The sequence below is a fragment of the Kogia breviceps genome, chromosome 19 (assembly GCF_026419965.1).
Source record: "Kogia breviceps isolate mKogBre1 chromosome 19, mKogBre1 haplotype 1, whole genome shotgun sequence".
Taxonomy (NCBI): Eukaryota; Metazoa; Chordata; class Mammalia; order Artiodactyla; family Physeteridae; genus Kogia; species Kogia breviceps.
Window position 1 is genome coordinate 47,964,018 of NC_081328.1, and position 12,465 is coordinate 47,976,482.

General features: G+C 56.2%; 1 protein-coding gene across 2 annotated transcripts in view; it reads left to right on the top strand.

Moving 5' to 3' along the window:
- The first annotated feature begins 6,896 nt into the window (after positions 1-6,896).
- RBFOX3 (RNA binding fox-1 homolog 3) overlaps positions 6,897-12,465 on the top strand; it is a 505,472-nt gene continuing 499,903 nt past the window's right edge. Inside the window, exon 1 of one of the 2 annotated variants that reach the window (XM_067021693.1) lies at positions 6,897-7,136. The gene's annotated coding sequence lies outside the window, so the exon portion shown is untranslated. The remainder of the gene's footprint in view (positions 7,137-12,465) is intronic. The other variant, XM_067021684.1, reaches the window with a different exon arrangement.

A 12,465-nucleotide genomic window follows, 5' to 3' on the forward strand; every position in this document is an offset into this window, starting at 1 on the left:
TGTATGATTCCACTTATATGAGGTCCCTAAAGGGGTCAAATTTATAGAGACTGAGAGTAGAAGAGAGGTTACCAAGGGCTGGAGGGAGGGGGATGGTGAGTTAGTGTTTAATGAGGACAGAGTCTCTGTTTTGCAAGGTGAAAAGAGTTCTGGAGATGGGTTGCGACACAATGTGAATGTAAATTTTATGTTTTGTGTATTTTACTCCAAGTGAAAATTAAAAAATGAAAAGATCCTGGAATCCGAGGACCTTTCAGAGATGTCAAGAATGTTAGGGGTGATTTAACACTAGGTTTAGAGAATTCTAGATTCTGTCTTAGAGACAGAGGGATGATTCCCTAAAACATGGGAAACCCCAGAGAGGCCCAGCTCTGTGTGGGGGCCTTCGATACAAAGATAAGAAAGATGGGGTCATTGCTGGAGGGCAGACACATAAAATGAAATTACAATAATAAAACCGTTGTCTCCCCCAAATTTAAAAATAATTAAAACAATTTGAAAAGTTCAAAACTAACTTAGGAGATCATTTTGAAAACAATTCAAACATGTTTCAGAAAATCTGGAAAATACAGAAAAGCATAGAGAGGGAGATAGGAGTAATTTTAACGCTCACAGCCCAAGGGGCCACAGCCACTAACCGTGTTTGCCATGCACATCATAAATGTTATTTTTGATTCTGTTTTTCTCCTTATTTATTTATTTATTTATTTTGTGGTATGCGGGCCTCTCACTGCTGTGGCCTCTCCCGTTGCGGGGCACAGGCTCCGGACATGCAGGCTCAGCGGCCATGGCTCACGGGCCCAGCCGCTCCGCGGCACGTGGGATCTTCCCGGACCGGGGCACGAACCCGTGTCCCCTGCATCGGCAGGCGGACTCTCAACCACTGCGCCACCAGGGAAGCCCTTTTTCTCCTTTTTAAAAAAAAAAAAATTATTTATTTGGTTGTACCAACTCTTAGTAGTGGCAGGCGGGCTCCTTAGTTGTGGTGTTTGGAGTCTAGTTCCCTGACCAGGGATCAAACCCAAGCCCCCTGCATTGGGAGCGTGGAGTTTTATCCACTGCACCACCAAGGAAGTCCCTGTCTTTCTCCTTCTTAATAGTGTTTTGTGAGTGTTAAGTGATTAAACAGAGCATTTGCAGGCCAGTAAGGCAATGTGACAAGGACTGTGATGAGGCCTGCAGGATGGGGTGTGGGGTGTGGGGTACAGGAAACGATTCCATAGGTGCAGCCCCCATGCTGAGCTCTGAGGAGTCTCGCCTCCCCCAGGCTCCACTGGTTCCGCAGGCCCAGAACCCGGGGTCCTGATTCCCTTTCAGCAGACTTTCTGTGAGATGGTCAGCAGCTGCAAAGCCCTGGATTTAAGGCGTGATGTGAGTGGGGGAGGCCCAGCCCTCCTCATCCATCAGGGCAGGGCCGTGAGGGGCAGCGACCACATTTGGGGGTGCTGGAGGATGCTCGGTGCTCTTGTGGCTCTTTCTTTTTTCTTTTCTTTTCTTTTTTTTTCTTTTTTTTTTTTTTTGCGTTATGCGGGCCTCTCACTGTTGTGGCCTCTCCCGTTGCGGAGCACAGGCTCCGGACGCGCAGGCTCAGTGGCCACGGCTCACGGGCCCAGCCGCTCCGCGGCATGTGGGATCTTCCCGGACAGGGGCACGAACCCGTGTCGCCTGCATTGGCAGGTGGACTCTGAAACACTGCGCCACCAGGGAAGCCCTCGTGGTTGTTTCTTTTCACCGTTCAGTGTTGCTTCTTAAGCCTCCAGATTCTGCCACCCCACTGCCCCGCAGACCTCTGCCTGTCTGCAGCCCTCACCTGGCTAGAGTCTTCCCCTGCTTGGCCCCTTCCCTTTGTTGGCTCCCTCCCTGGGCTCCAGCTGTTGAAGATGAGCCCCTGTCTCCTTGCTCTCACCTTCCCCGCTGCTTCCTGCCCTGCCCTCTGTTACCTATTCCACACCACGCTCCTCCCTGCTCATACATCACTCCATCATTTGTTCCGTGACAGCAGCTGCCCATTAAACAAGAATTAACTCCCAGGTCCTGGCTGATGGAGGTGATCAGACAGTGAGGTCTGCTCGCCTTGGAGAGGGGTCTCGGGCTGGTGGGCCAGGCACCCAGACTCACCTCTGGGAGTCTTCATTCAGGGGCCCCGGGGGGGCTGCTGGGAGCTGCCAGGCAGGGGTGTGTGGCTCTGAGCCCTCCCTGTGCTCTGGGTGATGCCCCGTGGTATCCAGTGCTTATTTAAGAGGCTTGCTTTCTACGGCTCTGGTTAGCATAAGGGAAGCTGCTGTTTTCGTGATTCCTCCCTCTTCACAGATAGACCGTGGCGCTGAGAATCTCAGAGGGCCCGGGACACTGGCCAGGATTGGGAGCTTGTCTGCCGGGCGGTTGGGGGTGGCTGGGGTCGAGGTTCCCTCTGGAACAGGCCAGCCGCTCCTGCTTCCTCCTGCACCTGAGAGGTGCCGGGTGGCTGGGGGGTCGGCCAGGCACTTGCCCTGCCTTCCCACTGAGGACTAGCCCGACTCTCGGGAGGAGACCTTGCTTGTTAACGCAGGCTGCCGGCCTCCGTGGCCTTTAGGTCCTGGGGGCACAGTCCCCTCTGGACACATTTTCCAGTAATTCCTCCTGCTGCCGCCTTCATCTAAAACTGCTGATTTGTAACAGCTGGGGAGAGGGGAGCAGCCGAGCTGCTCAGCCTGTGACCTGGGTCACGATAGGCCAGTCCTGCGGTGGACGGCTAGCTGGGGGGCCAGCTCTCTCTCCACCGGGGACCCTGCAGCCTGCGTTGTCCCTTCAGCCCCAAGAATCTATCTCAGGGATCTACCTCTGCTGGGGCACCAGCAGCCCCCGGGAAGGCCCATTACACGGGGTGAATGATGAGACACGAGTGGTTCCTGCCTCCGCCGAGGGGTTCCCGTATCAGAGTGTCCTTGGAGCAGCGGCATTCTCCCAGACAGCAAGGCCTGAGTGGGCGTCTCCCCTCCCACCTCCTCCTCCGGGTCTCAGCCTCGCCTTCTCAGAGTGCCCTCAGGTGATGCATCAGCGTGGGGGGGGGGGATGGACAGGGGGTCAGCAGCAGCCTCTGCTAGTTGGGGCAGGAAGTCACATTTGCTGGCAGCACTCCTCCTTTCCCACCTGGATCCCCCCAGTGACCCCGAGGCTGCTCAGTTCCTGACTGCCTGGGGGGCAGCCAGGACCCTCCCTTTTGGGACTCTCGCTGGCCAGGTCTGATCAAATCCTTTGTCCTGTATTTGGCTGAGCATCTCCCACCCCCCAGGAACCCACTGCCTGGGACCCGCTCTTCAGATAGTCACAGCATCATTCAGAGCCCCTCGGCCTCCATAGAGCTCATCTACTGGGTGTTTTTTTCTTCAGACTTGCTTTGTCATTGTCCCCTACTTGTTTTCGGTATAAATCTTTTTCCCTAGTCTCTTCTTAGAACTCCAGCTGGTCTGGTCCTCTGCCACCAGCCATGGTCTCCAGGGGCACTCAGGACTGAGGCCTAGAATTTTCCAAAGGGGTTTTTCCTGAGTTTGTTGGTGTAAACGGTCTTCCCCTCTTGCCCCAGTGGCTGAGATCTGATGGTCAGGGGGAGAGAGGGGGTGGCAGCTCCGAGGGGCTGGGCCACGGGGCAGTGTTTGAGGTCTCTCTATCTCCTCCGCTGGCTCCCAGAAAGCACCTGGCCACCTTAGTGGGGTGGGGCAGCGGCTCTAAGAGGCACGAAGATGGTGGGGTAGGAGTGTCAGGTGCTGAAGTCCGGAGTCGGCTGTGGACTCTTCCAGACACTGGGCAAAGGAACACGACAGAGGATGTGTCTGTTCATCACGCTGTTATCACAGAACCTTCTCCCGTAAGACTTTCAGAGGACCTGCCATCTCCAGAACCATCTGTTTTATAACTATTTGGATGCTGTTTATGCCCTGATAATGAAGAAGGGACGTATCATGACAGATAAGGGTCTACCTTTGGCCACGATGGGCAGATAGGGGATATCCAGCATGTCACGGCCAGGCCTGCTCCTCCCAACTCATCACCCTTATCTGGGGACAGGAACAGTGTCCCTTTTGTGCAGTGAAAGTCCTTGGGCAGGTAACCACCTTTATGTGGTCCCATGATCGTCCCCACCTGCCCTCCTGTCACCACAGCATTGTTGATAGTAACAGGCTCCATGTCACAGGACACTGGGTGATGACTGGAGGTGTGTGAGCTGAGCTGGGGATGCAGAGAGATGAAATCAAGAGCGTGCACTCCAGGCAGGGAGGCAGGGCCAGGGCCAGAGAAGGGAGGAGAGCATATGTGCGGGGCCCTGTCTCCCACAGGCTGCCCAGGCCGGGCCTCTCGGGGTCGGTGGAGGGGCTGGTGGGGGAACAGCTCTGTCTCACAGAGAATTCGTGCAGCCTGCCCAGTGGGGTTGATTCACTGCGGGTTTGCCCCTGCACCCTGTCAAGGGTGGAGGCCAAGGAGGAAGGCAGGTGAGGAGTGGTGGGAGGTCGCTGATGCATCACCTGCCCTCAGACCACCAGGGTGACCTTCTCAGCCCCTCTAGCTCCCTTGAGTCCAGCATTCAGATGAGCCTTGCAGAATGCATGAGCTTCCTGTGGCTGCTGTAACAAATGATCGTAAACTCAGTGGCTTAAAATAACACACATCATTCTCTACTGTTCTGGAGGTCAGAAGTCTCACTGGGCTAAAATCAAGGAGTTGGCAGGGCTGCCTTCCATCTGGAGGCTCAAGGGGAAATCCATTTCCTCACATTTTTCGGCTTCTAGGGGCGGCTGTGGTCCTGGGCCCATGGTCCCCAGCTACGTTGCATCCTTCCAACCTCTGCTTCTGTTGTCACATCTTCTCTGACCTCCCGACCTCTTAGAAAGACCTTTGTGATGATGACACTGGGCCTACCTGGATCATCCTGCATATCCTCCCATCCCAGGATCCTTAGTCACACTTGCAAAGTCCCTTTTATTATATAAGGTACCATATTCACAGGTTGCAGGGATTGCGATGAGGACATATTGGGGGCCATTTTTCTGCTGGCCACAGAGAGGGAGTGTAGGGGCTATAGCTCTGGGTGAGCTCCTTCCCCAACACAATGTTGAACTGGTTCTGAAAGTCCACGAGTGGTGTGGAGAGGATGAGAGGCATCCAGGATGCTTGGTGGGGGCCCAGTAGGAACTCCCCCCCAGGTGCCCAGCCCTGCAGCGAGAGCCCCATGGGCTTGTGGGTACAGGAACCATAAAAGAGCAATGATGACACCATAGACTTTCCCTCCCCCAAACGAATATTCTCTGAGCAAGAGAGAAGGTGGGGGTCCGGGATACAAGACGAGTCAATTTCTACAATGCCAGGTGAGGTTTGTAGGAGACAGGACATGTTTTTCTTTCAATTTTTTTTTTAATAGTGTAAGTTTTCAAAATACTTAAAGATAGACTAGCACAATAAATTCTCATATGTGCATTCCCCCAGTTTGACAATTATCAAGAATCATCACATTAACTTCATCTATTGCTGTTTTCTTGTTCTTTGCTGTTCTCTTTGGCTGAAGTATTTTCAAGCCTGTAGCAGACATTCTGTAACTCTGCTCCGTCAAACGTCAGGATGCAACTCTCCAAATATGGGAAACTTTGTGACATACTTACAGCTCCATTAGCTCAATGTCGTAATTCCTTAGTATCAGTTAATGCCCTATTTATAACCAAGTTTCTTTGATGGTCTCAGAAATACCTTTTTGCAGTTGGTTTATTTAAATCGTGTTCCAGACAAGGACCACAAGTTAATTTAATTGTTGTGTCTCTTAAATCTCTCTTAATGTAGATCAGGACCCCCTCCCCAGTTCCACCAGCCGTGACTTGCTGCAGAAACCAGATCTGCTGTCCTGCTGAATGTCCCACATATTCTGGATCTGATTGCATCCTACTGCTGTCACTTCATCCCCACCCTTTCTGGAAATGGGAGTTTAGCTCTGGAAGCTTCATTCAGGCTTATCTTTCTACCAGAACCCTTTGTGGCTGGGGCTCTGAGTTTCACTCAGAGGCACACCTGTGATGCTAAGATTGACCAACAGGTCCCAGAGCTCCTTGGTAGCGTCTTTCATCAACGGTCTTATCCATTCAGGACCATTTTGAGAAATAATTATTTCACGAGAGCTTGCAAAATGGTAATTTCCTCATGGTATCATCATTTTACAATGAGCAGCTACAATTCTGTTAAACCAACCTTCCCTTGTCAACTAGAGTTATCAGATTATCCTGAAATATAGTTTAAAAAGGGAAATCATGAATTCTTTTTCTTCTAGTGAACAGTTTTTGGAGTAGCAAGTTGGGCCCTACTTACTTCCAATGAGTTTCCCATGAGGTTTTGTTTTGGTTTGTCTATTCCCCCCTTTTCTGTATATTTTTCTATTTTATGTGTTATGTTTGTTTCAGCCGTGTTCACTCTACTCTTAGGCTTGATTTGCCCCTCTTTGGCCAGGGATTTCTGATTTTCCCCCCCAAAAGGCAGGCCACAGGTGCCTGTCACATCAGTGGTGGGAGGAAGGGCGATTCGCTTGGACAATGGGTGACAGACATGCCCGCGTTGGGGAGGGGCCTTGCTGACCGGAAGCTCTTTCTTTGGGGGGTTTATTTTCCTGCCTTGTTTGAAGTGCCTGGGTTGGGCCCTCTGATAACGAGCCATATCTAAGCAGAATCCGATTAGAGGGCAGGGGGTTCTGATAGTCACAGAGCACCCCTGGGAAAAGGGGAAGAATTCCCAGACTAAAAATCCCAGAACCAGAACGAAAACGCCGACTGGCTTTGTAGTCTCCGATGTGTCCACCAGGTGGAGCTGTCCAGCCACAGCTCCACCGGCTTTGGTCTCAGCAGCCGGCTGGGGTCTCCCACACTTTGTCCCCACTCAGTGCCACTGCCCACTCTCTCCGGCCAGGCTGGGGGAGCCAAGGGAGGACAGAGGCTCCTGTGCCCTGCAGGGTGTGCAGAGGTGGGTTTGGTGGTGCTGTCCCCAACCTCGTGATGGTGACAGCTGCAAAGCTGGTTTGGCTCCCTGGCCCCTCTCCTCCCACCCGGCCGACTCGGGCTCTCCTCCACCTGCTCCTGCATGGAAAGTGGACGTCTGCGTGGTTATCTGACTGAGGCTGGTGGGGACAGGTGGGTGTCACTGAAGTGAGGCGACGAGTTGGTGGGTGCACTGGGAGTTTGAGGCTCTGGGCCCAGACTCCTGCCCCGGGGAGGGAATGGGGAGTGGTCCAATGCGGTGGACTTCGGGAGGGGCACCCGCCTGCTCCAGGATGTCTCGTGGTGAATGGTGTGTCAGCTGGAAGACATCACGCTTGGTAAATGGAAGCTCTTCCTGGGGGTCCCGCAGGAGGGTCCCTTCATGGGGGGGGGTGCGGCAAGGCCCCGTTGGCTGCTTGCTCCTGGGGTGGGGGGGTGGACACAGCGGCAGTTGGCGGCTCTTATCCTCCGGTCCCTCGCCGTCCTCCCTGTTGGGTGCTCGCCTGGGGGCTACTTCCAGGCTGCGGAGTGGGGGCCTGTGGGACCAGACAGAGCGGCTGCCCTCTGTGGCTTGCAGTGTGGACCTGCCTCATCCCCCAGGAAGACCCCAGTCACAGCCAGGGGCTGACCCTCCAGCAGAGAGCAGGGTAGATGGCCGAGCCCTGCTCATGAGGGTGGGGGGCGTGCTCCTCCCCTCCTCCCCTCCCTCCTCCCCAGGGAGGAGCCAGCCCCTCTCACCAAGGACAAGTCGCCCCCCCACCATCTCGTCTGTGGAGGAGCAATCATGTCACACAGTGAGGGGAATCCTGGGAGGAGGCGGGGATGGGGTTCACGGACAGGGGGTCCTGAGGTGGAGGGCGGGGCTGAGGTCTCATCTCGTCACCCAAGCTGACCTCTCGGGGTGTTCGTACTGCAGCTGACACTCCTGGGCTCGGCTGCCGTCTCCCAAGGGCCCGAGATGCCCTGTGCCCAAGGTGGGTCCCCACGGGAGGCCCTGCCATGGATGTTGGTTTCCTCTGAGCAGATGATGCGGGGGGGGGGGGGCGGGTTGGGGTCACCACGACGGGGCCTGCACTTGGCTGTGGGCCTTGAGGGCAGAGCTGGGGCTTCTGGTGTCCTGCTCCCTCACCAGCCCGGACTGGGCCCTGGATGGAAGTGGCTCTTCTTCCTTCTCAGGCCCTGGGGGTCCTGGGGAGGCGAAGGTGCTGACCAGGGACCTGGAAGAGCGAGCGGAGTGGGGGCTGCAGGTCTGGGTGAGGGCTGTGGTCAAGGCCTCTCCAGCAGGGACGCCTGAGGAGCTAGACCCGGCCGCGCGGGCCTCAGGGGAGCAGGAGGACGAGGTGGGGTGTGCTGCCTCCTCCAGGTGCAGAGCCGTCTGTCCTCCCCCCTCCGTCACCCCCAGTCGCGAGGCAGGGTGTTGGAGGTGCCCCCTGCCCTGGCGGGGCTCTGCTGTCCCCTTCCCCTTAGGGGTGCCAGATGGGGCTGGTCTGAGGCAGTCAGGTCTGGGCTCTGACTCCTGCCCTTTCCCCTCCCGAGGGCCCTGGTAGAGCAAGGAGGAGGGCCAAGTGGGCTGGGCAGATGGTGGGCTGCGAGGAGGGGCTGCCCGGGCAGACGGGCCGACTGTCAGGACAGATGGTGGCCTGGGCAGGGGTCCGGAGCCCGGCCCTTCTGTTCCAGGCCCCTGGTGGGGCTTTGCTCGTCCACCTGGGGCTGAATTGGGATGACGCCGAGGGGTGGCTTCTGCCCAGGTTTACTCGTGTCCTGCTGGGTCATCTGTCCCCGAGGCTCAGGGCTGGGTGTCCCCTCCTGGTGGTGATCCTCCTGGCAGCCAGCACATGGCCGTGCTCACGGAGCTGGAGGGATTCCCAAGGGTCCCGGCGCCGCCCGGGCAGAGCGTGTGGCCCGCCCTGGGAACAAAGCTGCTCATGGCAGACAGGCTGAGCGGCTCCCGGAACCCGCAGATGGAAGTCGCGTCTGTGCTCACTTGTCACCGTCAGCCAGCCCCATACAGCGGAGGTGTGGGTGGGGGGAAGAGGGGCCCCGCAGGCGGAGGGATCGCTCTGGTGGGGGGTCGGGGCTGCTTCTCGGAGGAGGGGGAGGTGGGGCCCACGCAGGCTCCAGGGTGGGGCGGAAGCAGGCAGGTGGGCAGGTTGGGGGGGCTCCTGGTGGAGGGAGAAGCCAGACCGGGAGGCGGAGGGTCCGCTCGAGGGTGGTGGGCGGGGAAGCCCCAGGGGGCCCACTGAGGTGGTGGAGTCACCTCCCTGACCTCAGTCCTTAGACCCCTGGGTGGGGGCGTCACAGCGGTGTCCCGAGGCCTGCGCACACCGCGCGAATTTATCACCTTATATTCTTACACTGATAATGGTAACCCCAAAATATCTTCTATTTTTTTTAACCAATTACAAAGCAAAATATTTGCGGCCACTGTGTGACATCAGCAGCTGTTTCCTGGAGCAAGACAGGGCACTGCTTTTGTGCTTTCATCACTGCAGGGGAGCTGCTCCTTTAAAGGCCAAGGGGCAGGGACCAGGGAGGGGCATGTGGGCCTCAGGGGGTGAAGGAGAGGGGGTATGACAGGGTCAAGATTGCCCTCCAGGGCTTCCCTGGTGGCGCAGTGGTTGAGAGTCCGCCTGCCGATGCAGGGGACACGGGTTCGTGCCCCGGTCCGGGAAGATCCCACATGCCGCGGAGGGGCTGGGCCCGTGAGCCATGGCCACTGAGCATGCGCGTCCGGAGCCTGTGCTCCGCAACGGGAGAGGCCACAACAGTGAGAGGCCCGCGTACCACAAAAAAAAAAAAAAAAGATTGCCCTCCAGAGGTCACTCTGGACGCCGGGTGGAGTGTGGTCCTGGTGTCTGCTGCAACGGCCTCTCCAAGGAGCCAGCAGAGGGCTCAGGGCTTGGGCGGCACCTTCTGCCCGGCCAGCGGGTGCAATGTGCTTCCATGCCCAGCTCTGGGGGCCCAAGACACCCCTTCAAGGCTGGGGCTATGGCGGCCACTTGTTGTCCATCGCGTGATTCCTGTCATCCTGTTTCCTGAGTTCCTCCTCAAACACAGGTATCCCGGAGACCTTGGGTATGTCACTCACTCTCTCTGAGCTTTGATTCCTTCAGCTATAAAAGGGGGATTGTAGGGTTCCCAGCTACACCCTTAGAACCCTGTCCGGCACACAGCTGGCACTCGGTATTATTAATTATTATTATTGTTGTTGTTATTGTCTTTATTTTATTTTATTGAGGTGACATCCACAGAACCTAAAATAAACCATTTTAAAGGGAATGGCTCACAGTGCTGTGAAACTACCACCTCTATCTCGTTGCAGAACGTGTCATTGTCTCAAAAAGAAACCCTGCTCCCGTTATCAATCACGTCCTACTTATTTGCCGCCTATCCCCTCACTCCCACCCCCCAACAAGCACCAACCCCCTTCCTGCCTCTATGGAGTTGCCTCTTCTGGGTACTTCCTATAATGGAATCATACAACACGTGGCCTTTTGTGTCTGGCTTCCTTCGCCGCAGTGTATGTCGAACTTCCTTCCTTTTTATGACTGAATAATACTCCATTGTATGGAGGGACCACATTTTGTTGATTCATTCATCCGTTGATGGACATTTGAGCTGTTTCTACATTTTGGTACCAGGTTTTGAACACCTGTTGTCTTTTTTCATATGAAATCCTTCACAGATTTTGCAGTCCTCCTTGCAGGGACCCAGGCTAATTTCTCCGCATCGTTCCACTTTTGGTTTATGTGCTGACAAGGCGAGTGCCCATTGCACGTTTTCACATCTATTATCTGGGCCCTTCCCAAACATAACGACAGCATCCAGGCTGCCATGTTGTTGCGAGGCTTCCACCTCGCGGGCTGACTCCCTGCTGCCTCGTGCTGCAGATGGGGAAACTGAGGCACGGAGAGGCTCAGTCACTGCCTACAGTCTTCTGCTTCCCCTTGTGTCTCTGAGCCCTCTCCCCTGGGCCTGGCCCTGCCCTGGTGTCGTGGGCTCCCCATCGGGCACAGTGGCCTTGGATCACCCTTTGCCTTCTTCCTCTCCTCTCTCCACCTCCACTCTGCTCCTTCCTGGCCTCTGTGCCCTTTCTCTCCCTCTTCCTCCTGCCTTTGCTGAGACCTTCTGGGATCATCCTGGAACCCCCATGGGGGTCCCTAGTCCTGCAGGTGTCTCTTTGGGCTACGGATGTTGCTCATATCTCCTTTAGACCTTTGGTTTCCAGAGCAGATGCAGATCCTATGTCCGGCCTGTAGATGCTCCAGGGAGTGTGGCAGTCGGGGGTGTGTCTTGTCCTCACAGGGAGGAGCCCCAGGGCCCTTCATGCCCAGAGAACTCTGCAGAACCTCTCCCCTCGGGACAGTTTGGGGACAAGTGGTCTGGTGCTCTTGTCCCGTGGCCTTGCTGTAATTGTAACTGCTGTGATAACTCATGTTCCCATTTCATGGTGAGGACCAGAGTGGCCCAGGATCCCTGTAAGGTCCTCACAGGGGGCTGGTACCTGACCCCTGTCTTTGTGGTTCCGGGCCTGGGCTGGGTGGAACCAAGACCCTGAAAGTGCTGCCTGGGACTCAGAGGGACCCGGTGGGGGCAAAGAGTGGGTCCAGGGGAAAGAGGCCCAGGGGCTCGGCTGGCTCTGCTGGGTCTGTGAGGGAGAGAGGGAGCTGTGTGGATGAGCTTCAGCAGCCACTGTCCCCGACCTCTCTTTTTTGTGTGGACTGAAAGAAGGTGACACACTTTTCTTGCTGAGATCTGGAAATCCAAGTGTAAGTTCTCACTCGCTCACGAGGGTCTTTGCAGGTCCCTGGGAACAAGTGAAACACGCACGTGGTCACCCACACACCCCAGGTGACAGGAAAAACGGTGCTCACTGCCTGCCAGGCTTTGGGCAAGCCCTCTATCACCCGCTGCACTCTCATGGGACCCCCCTGCAGGGGGCGCCCAGAGAGGTGACACGGCTGGCATGTGTTCTTGAATCTCTAGGAATGGAAGCTCCGGGAGCTCCATCCCTCCTCTTGTGGGAAGGCCCCTTCCCAGCCGGCATTTGCTCCCCTCCAACGGGCCCCAATACCTCTTGCAGACTCCGAATCTTAGGCAGAGGGTGCCTCCTTGACTCGTACCAGCCAGTGCTGCTGCAGCAGCCGACCTCCTGGGGACACCTGCACACGTCTTTCCTTCGGTGCCATCCACACGTCCACCCCAGTGTCCGGCAGTCAGCAGTTCTTCCGGGCCACGGGGAGCTCAGACCATGGCGGTGACAGCTGGTCCCTGGAGGGGGAGAAGGGACACCCCAGCTGCCACCCGGGGTTGAGATGTCCGTTGCTGGCCCTGGTGTCCTCTGCCGGGCCCTTTCCTGTCGGTCCTGCTCACCCCGCATTGATTACCAACTGGGCCCTTTGCTTCCACCCATTTTTGTGGCTAATGGCTCTGCTGACATTGATCTGCGTAAGGGAGTGTCTCAAGCACCTGCTTACCGTGC